Here is an 11,136-nt window from a genome sequence, read left to right on the forward strand (position 1 = left end):
ACAACACTCTCCTAGCTCACAGATCAGCAGAGATAGACAGACAAAGGTCTGACTTTCCTTCATCATTTTGTGGATGATTTGTGTGGAGCCTTCTTGCTTGCTTGCCCTAGGGTGAATTTTGCAGGGCAAACATGATACCAAAAATATACCACATGCTATATACCACAGCTAGTAGACAGGTATAGACAAACAGGATATTTAAAGCCTGAAACTCAGATGATAAAATACTAGATGATTAGCAAAGTAATTTTACTCCATTTGTAACAAATGTGCTCATTTGCATGAGGAGTGCAATGAACATAGATTAGATGAAACAAAAGCACAGAGATTGGGCAGTTTTCCTCCTTTATGCAAGACTATAATTAGTCTGTATTTTGATATGTGATGGTTTGAAAATATCTTAGCTGAATACAGAGCAAGTGTAACTTCCCTGGAAGTGTTTCACCTGCTGTTAGATGCTTAAATCGAATTGCTGGATTCATTTCATCAGACCAATTAGATTATTTTACATGTGATGTGCCCCTCCTTCCCAAACCCCTCTAAACATACTGTTTCCCTGGAATGGGCTTTTAAATAGAGCCTTGCTTATTCCCATGGAAATCAGGGGCATTTTTCTCACAGTGCCAAGAGCGCCCTAACTTGCAAATCATTTCCAGTTGCTGTCACTGAAATCTCTTACTTGCCTGATGCTGTATTGCTTGAAATGTATGAAGTACTCTTAGGAACAAAAGATCAAATCAGTTTAATTCTTCATTTGAAATGGCAGTGTCATGCTGCTTTTATGTAAGCATATGCATGTTGAGTATTATTTTCTGAGTGTAATTGCCTTAAGTGCTGTTGATCGTGCAAAGGGAATGGTGCATTCTCTAATTCAAGGGTATCAAAGATCCAGATCCTGAAAATGCATAAGCACGTGGAGAAGGCCTTCTCAAGGGCTGACACAGACATCCAGCTACTCTTGTGTTCAAGGCTGGGTCTGCACCTAGCAGACTGATACTAGGAGAGGCACTCTGCATCTTATCCCTGAGCAGTGCTGGTAATTGGAGGGGGAGACTTGGCAGGAGAGGAGAACTGGTGAGAACAATTGCAGATGGGAAAAAGCAGTGTGGATGGAGTGTTTGGAATCAGGTGGAAGTAGCCAGATGGGACATAGAAAACACCAGGAAGACAAATGAACAGAAGGAAAAGAGTAAAAAACATGTAAATACAGTGTCAAGCAGTGATCCTCCAACTAATTGGTGGCAATGTAAAAAAGCTAGATTGAAATCTGTTTTCAGTGTGTTTCTTGAGGGCTGGTGACTAACTTCAATCCACTCTGTTTTTGAATAGAAATGCAAAGAAAATTAAAGGTGACTTGAAAACATGGGCTGGACAAAATGACCAGTACTGGAAAATTAGTCTAGTTTGAAGACCAGTAGCATTTATAAGAACTGCCAATTAAAAATCTCCGCTTTTACTGAGAACCCCCATCTCATGAAACATTTATTCTGTTCCACACTGGAGGATTTCTTATGAGCATCATCCCACAGTACAATATTAGAGTGCTGGGATCTCATGTTTAGCCTTGCTCGCTGACTAGAAAGCACTTCATGGAATCCTGTCAGGGTCACCCTCTGTGCAGCTTCAGACCTGCACAGAGCAATGTGTCTTGGTGTAGTGGAGGTAGAAAGACAGAACAAGAAAGACACTGACCTAAGCACATCCACCCAGTGGATCCACAGAATAGCCACAAAAATGATCAGAGGAGCACTTCTAGGAGGGCAGGATGAGAGAATTCAGGCTGTTCAGCTTGGAGAAGAAAAACCTCCCAGAAGACTCACAGCATCATCCAGTACTTAAAGGGAGTTTATACGAAAGATGGGGGGAAACATTTTAGTAGGACCTGCAGCAATGGTTTTAAACTACAAGAAGGTAGCTTTAGAATTAGGAAAAAAAGTCTTTACTATGAGGGTAGTGTCCAGAGAAGCTGTGGATGCCCTATTCCTGGCAGCAATAGAGGCCAGGCTGGGCTGAGCTCTGAGCAATCTGGTCCAGTGAAATGTGTCCTGGGCCGTGGCAAGGGGGTTGGAACTAGATGACCTTTGAGATCCCTTCTAACTCAAAATATTCTATGATTCCATGATTCTATGATTCTATGATTCTATGAGAATTAGACTAGCTATAAGGAAGAAATATTTCATGATAAGGGTGGTGAAACACTGGCACAGGTTTCCCAGGGAGATGGTGGATGCCCCATTCCTGGAAATGTTCAAGGCCAGGTTGGACAAGTCTCTGACCTACCTGATAGAGTTGAAGATATCCCTGCTTATTGCAGGAGTCTTGGGCTACAGGATCTTTAAAGATCCCTCAAAAGCCAAATCTTCCTATGATGCTATGAAAAACAGGAATAGAGTGGGAAAACTGTAAATGTAATGTACAAATATCCATAGACATTGCACCCTGAGCATTGCTGGAATTGATAGTACAGAGCAATTTCCTTTTTCATGCATGAATGTTTTACAAAATACTCATTTTATGGCTCCTACTTCACATGCTTGCTCCCTCAAGGTAACATCTCAAGGAAGGTACTGTCACAGCTTGTGAATGAAGGAGGGAAGCCTTTTTAAGAAGGATGAAGCCAAAATTCTAGAAACTGGTTGAGAATTTTCATTGCTTTAAAGAGAGATTTTTACTGGTGAAAGAAAAACACAGCAAATCTATGAACAAATGTCTAGAAATACCTTTTTTTCTGAACACAGCCTCTTACAGGAACCTGCAAGACCATTCCAAGCAGAAGACAGCACCTGTATTTGCTTGTTTTGCTTGTTTGTGTGTTATCATTTCTAGCTTTCAGGTAACCTCTACCCTCTCTTAACTACTGCAGCTGCTGAGTCCTTGCACTGCTCAGCTGCACACAAGCCAGCTTGTGGGAATACCACTGTCATGTGCCTCTTTCAGGGTGCATCTCTCGACTTCATGCATGCCTTTCTGTGTATGTGTTTGTCCATCTGCTGCATTTCACACAGCTATGTTAAGAGAATCTAAACTATGTTTCAAGGGGGGTAAAAGCTATTAGTAGTGCTGTGCCTCTACTTTCACAAAGAAATTACTGCCTTGTTGGTACACAGACCATTGGGGCAGGGGCAAGTTTCTGGTATTCTACTCCTTTAAGTGACAAATTCATTTTTTCCCAAATTAAATGGCAAAGACCAAACTTATCCTCTTCTGCATGCTTCTCCATAGCTGCTGTCTGTTGTGTGAAATAACTCTTAGAAAAACATGAGTATTTAATTCTGGTATCTGATGAGGCTGGCAGCATACTGTGGTATGGAGACTGCAGCTGGTCCAGCTATGATCCTGCAGGGGGAGGCATAAGGAGGGCAAAAGGGGAACACTTGGCTTTATCCTTTCCTCTGCTGTGCAATGTATTCACAGTAAAATGAGCTTCTACCCATGCTCAGCATCCCTAGTCCAGGCTGAAATCACAACATTGATGCTGTGGGAAATATGGTTATTTAATTCATGTTTTATAAATAATTATAGATTGGGAACTGTGATATATATTATATAAAGATATGTATGTGTCTGCTCAACCCGCACGTTTCACGAACTTCTGGAAAGCACCTCCCTTATCTTCCGGGTTCCAAAAATGGAAGGTGAGAACGACTTGCTCCTGCCTACGTGCAGCTCAGCTCATCGGGACTCGCAACGGTCAAACGCTACACCGGTCATCACGGTCATCACACACCTCTACGGCAGTTACTCAAAGCAAGGACTAACTCTGGACATTAGCATTTGAATGTGCCCAGGGACCCTTTCGGGATTTAATGTAAATAAAGTTAATGGTCGATGATTAGAGAAACAATGGGAGGAAAGTTGCCGAGGGGGAAACTAAGTGTATTTAAGTTGGGTCTTTAGGTGGGCAAGTTTGTGAACCCAGCTAGAGGCACTGGCTGCCAGGTCCTGTGTCCCTGGGGTCACCCTTGACTCTGCTTTTCCCGGGAGAACTTCAGTCAAGTAAGTTTGCTGTTCGTGGGGTTCGTATTGTTTTGTTTTTATTGTTTGAAATTGTTATAATTTGGTTCTAAATTTTGTGATTTGGATATTAATAAACCAAACTATTGAATTTGGCAATAAATTTGTCCTGGCGTTTATAACAATTTTGACGCCCAACAGCGGGGCCAGTTTTGAATATTCTACGGATCCCTGCTTCTGACCGGGGGGCGCCCCGCCGTAAAAAGTGGCCTGGCAGAGCGGGTAAGTCCGGAAGAACGAACTGGCTTTACGAACCCAGAACCCACAACAGCAAAGGAATTAGGCATTAGGACAAGCTAGCTTGGGGGGGCTCGGGAACTCAGCAGGGGTTTTCCCCTGGAACCGCGGTATTGTTTCACTCGTAAAAATCTAAGTGCACGAAGAATCCACGCAGGAAAAGGACCGTAAGTATAGCGTGGTTGAGTGGGGGTGACCAAGTGCTTGAGAACGTGTATGTGTGTGTGAGTGTGTGTGTGAATGAGACGTGATTTATCACGAAGCGAGAGCGGACCTTAAGGTCGCGTTTCCGCTGCTCCCGCGAGGGACACGGCCGACCGACGGGGAAGCGATTGGAACGCGTGATATTTCGCTTCGTGTGTGAGTGCTACCCGACGGGGTGGGGGAGGTCACCAGGGGGTCCTGAAGGAAAGAGGACGTCCCTTTTTGAGTTCGGGGACGAGTAAGCCTTCTTGACCGCGACCAGGGGGGTCGCTTAATTTTTTCGGTGGCGGTTACAGAGCCCCGCCGTTAACCGAACATCCACGGAACGGTCATCCGTTGGATCATTAAGTTAACGGCATCGAGTTCGGAAACTCGGGATTTAATTTTTGGTATCCCATAACTTCTGTGCCACGGGGAGTATGGGATCAGATCTCAGCAGAGATCGAGAGGATTCCTTAAGGGAAACCTCAGCGAGGGCTGCTCTTGAAATTCCTCGGAAAAGTCCATTAGGAAAGTTGTTGCAAGGTTGGCAAGAATGCCCAATTAGGAGAGGAGCATCTAAAGATCGGATGATTTATTTGTGTATGAATGTTTGGGGAGGAAAGGAGATAGGACCTAATATTATATGGCCTGTGTTTGGTACTTTTGACGAATGGGCGTGGGAAGCTCTGTGGGAACATGTAGCGAAGAAGAAAAGGAGAGAATTTGAGGAATTGGCATATGTTCTGTTATGGTATGAGGTACGAGTAAAGCTGTGTTCTGAGGAAAGGGAAACACGGAATGAACTGGACTACGGGATAAACTTCTCTCACGGCTCGGTGGCCCCCGTCCTGCCAGCCCCTACCCCTACCACTTCCTCCTCCCCGGCCTTCTCAGGGGCAGAGTTAGCACTGCCATCCGAGACCCATGCGGAGCCCCGAGCTCAGCGGCCACTCCAGAAACCTCCCTCCCGTTCAAGGAGATTCCCGAGAGGGAATCCTGCCCCCGTTTCTGGTCCTGACCCCGCACCTCGGCCACCGACGCTAAAATATGGAGAAAAAGAGAAGAAGGGTAAGGAGATCTTGAAGAGCCCGGGAAGGATTCGGGGTGGGACAGTTGGTGTGAGAGCAAGAATGGCCCGGGAGGAAAAATGGGGGAAAAGAAGCATTCCCGTAAGAAATTTGACAGTAGAGCAAAACAGAAATTACCAAAGGTGAATTGGAATGCATTAGAGAATAACTAGTGGTGTTGGGAAGCGTGCAAATTAGAAATGCGAGAATTCACGTGAGTCTGCAAAAGGAGAAAAAGATAGAAAAGGGATTAAAAGGAATCTTGCCTACTCTTTTCCTTGGTGGTGGTAGATCTTTTACTTCAGGCTGAATACATTTTGGAGACTCCCTAGAGTTGTGTATTTTGCTTTAGGAGTTTTTTTTCTCCTGGACGAGATCGGCGGAGTTGTTTTTTTTCTTTTTTTTTTCTTCTTTTCACTAACGTGGGAATGGAACGAAACCCGCCCCTTCCCGCAAGTGGCAGGGCGAGTCAGTCCATGGTTGCCGGGAGACGAAGGAAAGCGGCAGCTTTAAAGTGATTAGACGAGGCTGCCCGGGACAGAAAACCGCCCTGTAAGGCGAAATAGGAAGCAAAAATGGATAAAAGTATTGAGAGAAGAGACCAAGAATGAGAGCTATACTTATGCGTAGGAAATACCTAGGTGTTTGTTCTTGAAAAGCTGAAAATATATCTTCCTTTTAGTTGTCTGTCTGCTGCATGTGAGGATTTTGTGCAGATCAAAAGGTTGATAGTATGGTGGATGTAGCTCATCCATGTTTAAAACAATTGCTACATTTTGAATTCGGATTGTTAGCTTGAGCAGGAATATGGCATTTGTGTTGGCAGACAGTGTACTGCAAAGGTTTTGGGTGTTTCAGTTTTTCTTTCAAAAGGTTGAAGCATGTGGCCGGTGAAGCCAAAATTAGAGTGGCTGTTGAGAGGCAGGAAACTAAATTTTTCTGTCGAGATAGTGTTAGAATGGTAATTGGAGTCAGGATTCTAGTATTAAGTTGGGAAAGTGGTATAATTCTCTGTGTTGGTAGTTATAGGATTTTTCTTTATTCTTTGCAGTTCCTATTCTGTATGTATTTTATCTAGTTGGGAACCGGGATTCTTAATTTTAATTATTGACTCCTTAGAAGGAGATGGTTTGTGTTGTCCCTTTAATATTATGTCTTCTTACTTGCTCCTCAATTTGGAGGATGTGAACCTTGAGGTTGCCCTGGTGCCTGTGTTTTCAGGGGTAGAGAGTAAGTGATGTATGAGAGGCAGCATTTTGTCACCGGTGTTAAGTTTGGTCAGTGTTTGCTTGTGTATTTAAGTTTAATAATACGCAAGAATAGATAGCAAATACAGGAGCTTTACTTTGGGAATTAGGCACAAGTTATCTCGAGTTTGTTTGTTAAGAAAGGCTAAGTTTGTAAAGTTTTTTTTTGGACTAAAGTAAAAAGCAGTAGTGTTAATGTTCTGATAATTGTACTAGATAAAGCTGTCTGATTACCGGGGCCTGATGTTTACAGTGACTCCTGGCTTTAGAAAACTTTTCTGGGCTTTAAGTTCCGAATTTAAGTAATGTATGGTTTATTACAGAGTAAGTTCTGCTCTTTGTAATAGTTTCTTCTATTTGGTGTGCTTTGTTTTTTTCTGTCTTGTTAAAATACTCCCCCAGGATTATGGGTGAGGTCTTAAGTTTTTCTCTTAATTTGTACAAATTTTGCTTACTGCTCACTGATTGTTTGAATTAGCTCTCTGATGAAGTGAAGAAGTCACTTCAGCTACTGCTGCAGGATTGTATCTTGCCACGCTGAAATAGGGGTCTGCAGCTGATCCTGTCTGTGAGAACAAACCAAAATAAGAAGTGTCGCCATCAAGCTAACAGCAGAGCTGAAAGGTCCGATAGTGCTTCTGGAATTGTGTTAATTTTGCTGATCATTAGGGGTGGCTGAAGCAAGGGTGAGAAGCAGTTGTGAAGGCAGATGCTTCTTGGGGGCTGAGTGAGAATGGCCATGGCAGGGTGCACATCGAAAATAGGGACAAGGTGGTCCCATTGTCTCACTCAAGTTGCGTCCTTCCTTTGGCTGTGTGTATCTGAGAATGTGCTGAGTAGGGGTCTGGAATATAAATTTGTAGTTCAGTTAATTAGCAGTAGTGCAGACTCATTACACTGAGACTGTAGAAACTGAGTGAGGATGTGTGTAACCTTAACAGCTGATTGTCCTGGAAACTGCTGTTGTCACCGAGCATTGTAAGATACTGGGTTTTATGAATGTTTGTCTGTATGCCAAATCACTCTGAATGTGCTGAGTTTGATTCTTGAAATAAGCCCAAATTGTTTGTGCTCATCTATGATTTTTTTAAACTGAATTTTTCTTTAAAAAGCTAAAACCTGTGTTAATACTATGGGATTTGGAGCAGTCTTAGTGTTTATTGTTTGCTCGCTATATATCCAGTGGACATTGTCAGAAGTATTGGTAAGATGTAAAAAGAATTGTTTGTATGTTTCAGTATAAACCTCGTTTAATAAGAAGTAAAATTTTCTTTCTGATTTTTCCTGTAACAGTACAAAAAAGGGGAAAAATTCTGGATTGTATGGTACATTGGGTGAATAGTGAGGTGAGAATCATAGTGATCCAGGGACAAAATTGTTTTTATGGTAAAGGTGTGAATGTACTATTAGATAACTTGTTCTAATATTCAGATTTTCTGAATGGTAGACATGACAGGGATTCTCTCTATACAATATTCTTGTAGTATTGGGCTGGTTTGGAATTTTGTATTAGGTAAATTCAATCTGAGGAAGTTGCAAGATTTCGATGTATATTCATGAGATACAACCAGGAGATAAAAGAGCTTGGAAAGCGGTGTCATTAACCCCTCATTGGGAGGGACCCTTTCTTGTCCTTTTAACTACAGATACAGCCATCCGAACAGCTGAAAGAGGCTGGACACACGCCTCCAGGGTTAAGAAACTAACAGCCCCGAGGGAAAACCCCAAATGGAAGGTCATCTCTTCCCCCGGAGATCTGAGGGTCCGGCTGCACCGAGGATGCCAACACCCTGGAAACATTAAGCTGCAGCCTAGAGGAGCCTCAAAGGAAACTTAATAACCACCCGACAAGGAGGACTGAGAGAGGGAAGGGTAACCAGAAGGAAGGTGTTAGAACATCAGGAAGGGTGAATCCGGAGCTCCAGAAATTTAAAGAGAAAGAACTCCAACCCCAAGATATCAGAAACAAATGGCAGAAGAAATATCCATGCGCTGCTCTGAACCTGGATGCCCCTGCAATCCATATATCCATTTCAAATACAATTATTGTCTTGAAATTTGGGTAGTGCACTGCAAGTGGGGGTGGGGGGGCCGCTGGGGTTATGCCCCAGGTGTTCTGAAGAAAAACAGACTCTGACTATGCGATTCTTAAACTGTGCCACACGTTTGAGATTGATAGAACCAAATTATCCCGGGTGGTATTCAATATACGAAAAGGGGTTAAAGAGAAAATTGGATCTAAAGGCCCAAGTGTTAGCCACGAAGTGCCGTCGAACTAATGTAGTGCCAGAACAAGTAAAGTAATCTCGGTGGGGAATTTTTGAAAAGGAGGTATGCCGTCCGAACCACCCCGAGGGTCCGAGCAGAGAGCCCCTGCTGTCGCGAAGAAACTTCCCCGTTGTTCGGTTGCAACCCGACAGACGCTGGGCCAGACAGAGGGAAGCTTCTGCGGATCACTCTAGGGGGTGTGAACCAGGCTGTGCGCTCGGTGAAAAGCTAGCCCTGTGACCTAAGGCTCCTCCAAAAAGTTACCCCTGTTAAGGCACAAGTAACTAGCTGGCACTCAGAGGCAGTCAAAGACATGGGAATTAGAAAGATAGAAGAAAAGCAGAAAAGGCAAACATGGTTCAGGAATCGCTGATCAGGTGTTTCTCCAAGGAGGAAAAACAATTAAGTAAAATACAAAACATGAATTAAAATTATTGACAAAAGAAAAGAAATGGGGGAATTGTGGGAAATATGGTTATTTAATTCATGTTTTATAAATAATTATAGATTGGGAACTGTGATATATATTATATAAAGATATGTATGTGTCTGCTCAACCCGCACGTTTCACGAACTTCTGGAAAGCACCTCCCTTATCTTCCGGGTTCCAAAAATGGAAGGTGAGAACGACTTGCTCCTGCCTACGTGCAGCTCAGCTCATCGGGACTCGCAACGGTCAAACGCTACACCGGTCATCACGGTCATCACACACCTCTACGGCAGTTACTCAAAGCAAGGACTAACTCTGGACATTAGCATTTGAATGTGCCCAGGGACCCTTTCGGGATTTAATGTAAATAAAGTTAATGGTCGATGATTAGAGAAACAATGGGAGGAAAGTTGCCGAGGGGGAAACTAAGTGTATTTAAGTTGGGTCTTTAGGTGGGCAAGTTTGTGAACCCAGCTAGAGGCACTGGCTGCCAGGTCCTGTGTCCCTGGGGTCACCCTTGACTCTGCTTTTCCCGGGAGAACTTCAGTCAAGTAAGTTTGCTGTTCGTGGGGTTCGTATTGTTTTGTTTTTATTGTTTGAAATTGTTATAATTTGGTTCTAAATTTTGTGATTTGGATATTAATAAACCAAACTATTGAATTTGGCAATAAATTTGTCCTGGCGTTTATAACAATGCTATGGTTAGTGGTAAAACTTGGAGACTGGTCACCAAATGGGACAGAAAACTGGCAGTGGCAGGTTTTTCTCCAGAGCCCTCTGATTAGAGCTTCAATGTGGCCAAGATGAGGGGACAGCTGCCTGAGTCCCTCCAGCTTAGGCAGTCAGGAGCTTTAACTGAGGTGTGCTTTTACCCTTGTAGTGGTTTGACCCTGGCTGGGTGCCAGGCACCCGCTAAAGGCACTCTCTCACTCCTCTCCAGCAGTGCACAGGGGAGAGAAAATATAACAAAAGGTTCAGGAGTTGAGATCAGGACTGGGAGAGATCACTCACCAAATACCGTCATGGGCAAAACTGACTCAGCTTGAGGATATTAACTGAATTTATTACTAGCAAAATCAGAGCAGGATAATGAGAAATAAAACATTAAAAAAACAACTTCCCCTCCTCTCCCCCTGCCCCTTCCCAGCTCTACCTCCTTCCCCAGAGGAGCAGGGAGACAGGGAATGGGGGTCAGTTCAGTGCACATTGTTTCTGCTGCTGCTCAGGGACAGGTGTTCCCCTGCTCCAGCATGGCATCCCTCTCACTGGAGATAATTCTCCATGAACTTCTGCAATGTGGGTCTTACACAGAGTGCCATCCTTCAGGGATGGTCTGCTCTAGCACGGGTCCCCCACAGGGTCACAAGTCTTACCAGGATATCTGCTCCAGCTCCTCTCCCCATGGGTCTGCAGGTCCCTGTTAGGAGCCTTTTCCAGCATGGGCCTCCCAGAGGGTCACAGCCTTCTCCAGGCATCCACTGCACCAATGTGGGGCTCCTCCATGGGCTGTGGGTGGATCTCTGCATCTCTGGATCCCACGGGCTGTGGGTGGATCTCTGCATCTCTGGATCCCATGGGCTGCAGGGGCACAGCTGCTGCACCATGGGCTGCACCACAGCCTGCAGAGGAATCTCAGCTCCAGTGGCTGGAGCACCTCCTGCCCCTCCTTCTCCACTGACCTTGGTGT

Source organism: Prinia subflava, chromosome Z (assembly GCF_021018805.1).
Source record: "Prinia subflava isolate CZ2003 ecotype Zambia chromosome Z, Cam_Psub_1.2, whole genome shotgun sequence".
Taxonomy (NCBI): Eukaryota; Metazoa; Chordata; class Aves; order Passeriformes; family Cisticolidae; genus Prinia; species Prinia subflava.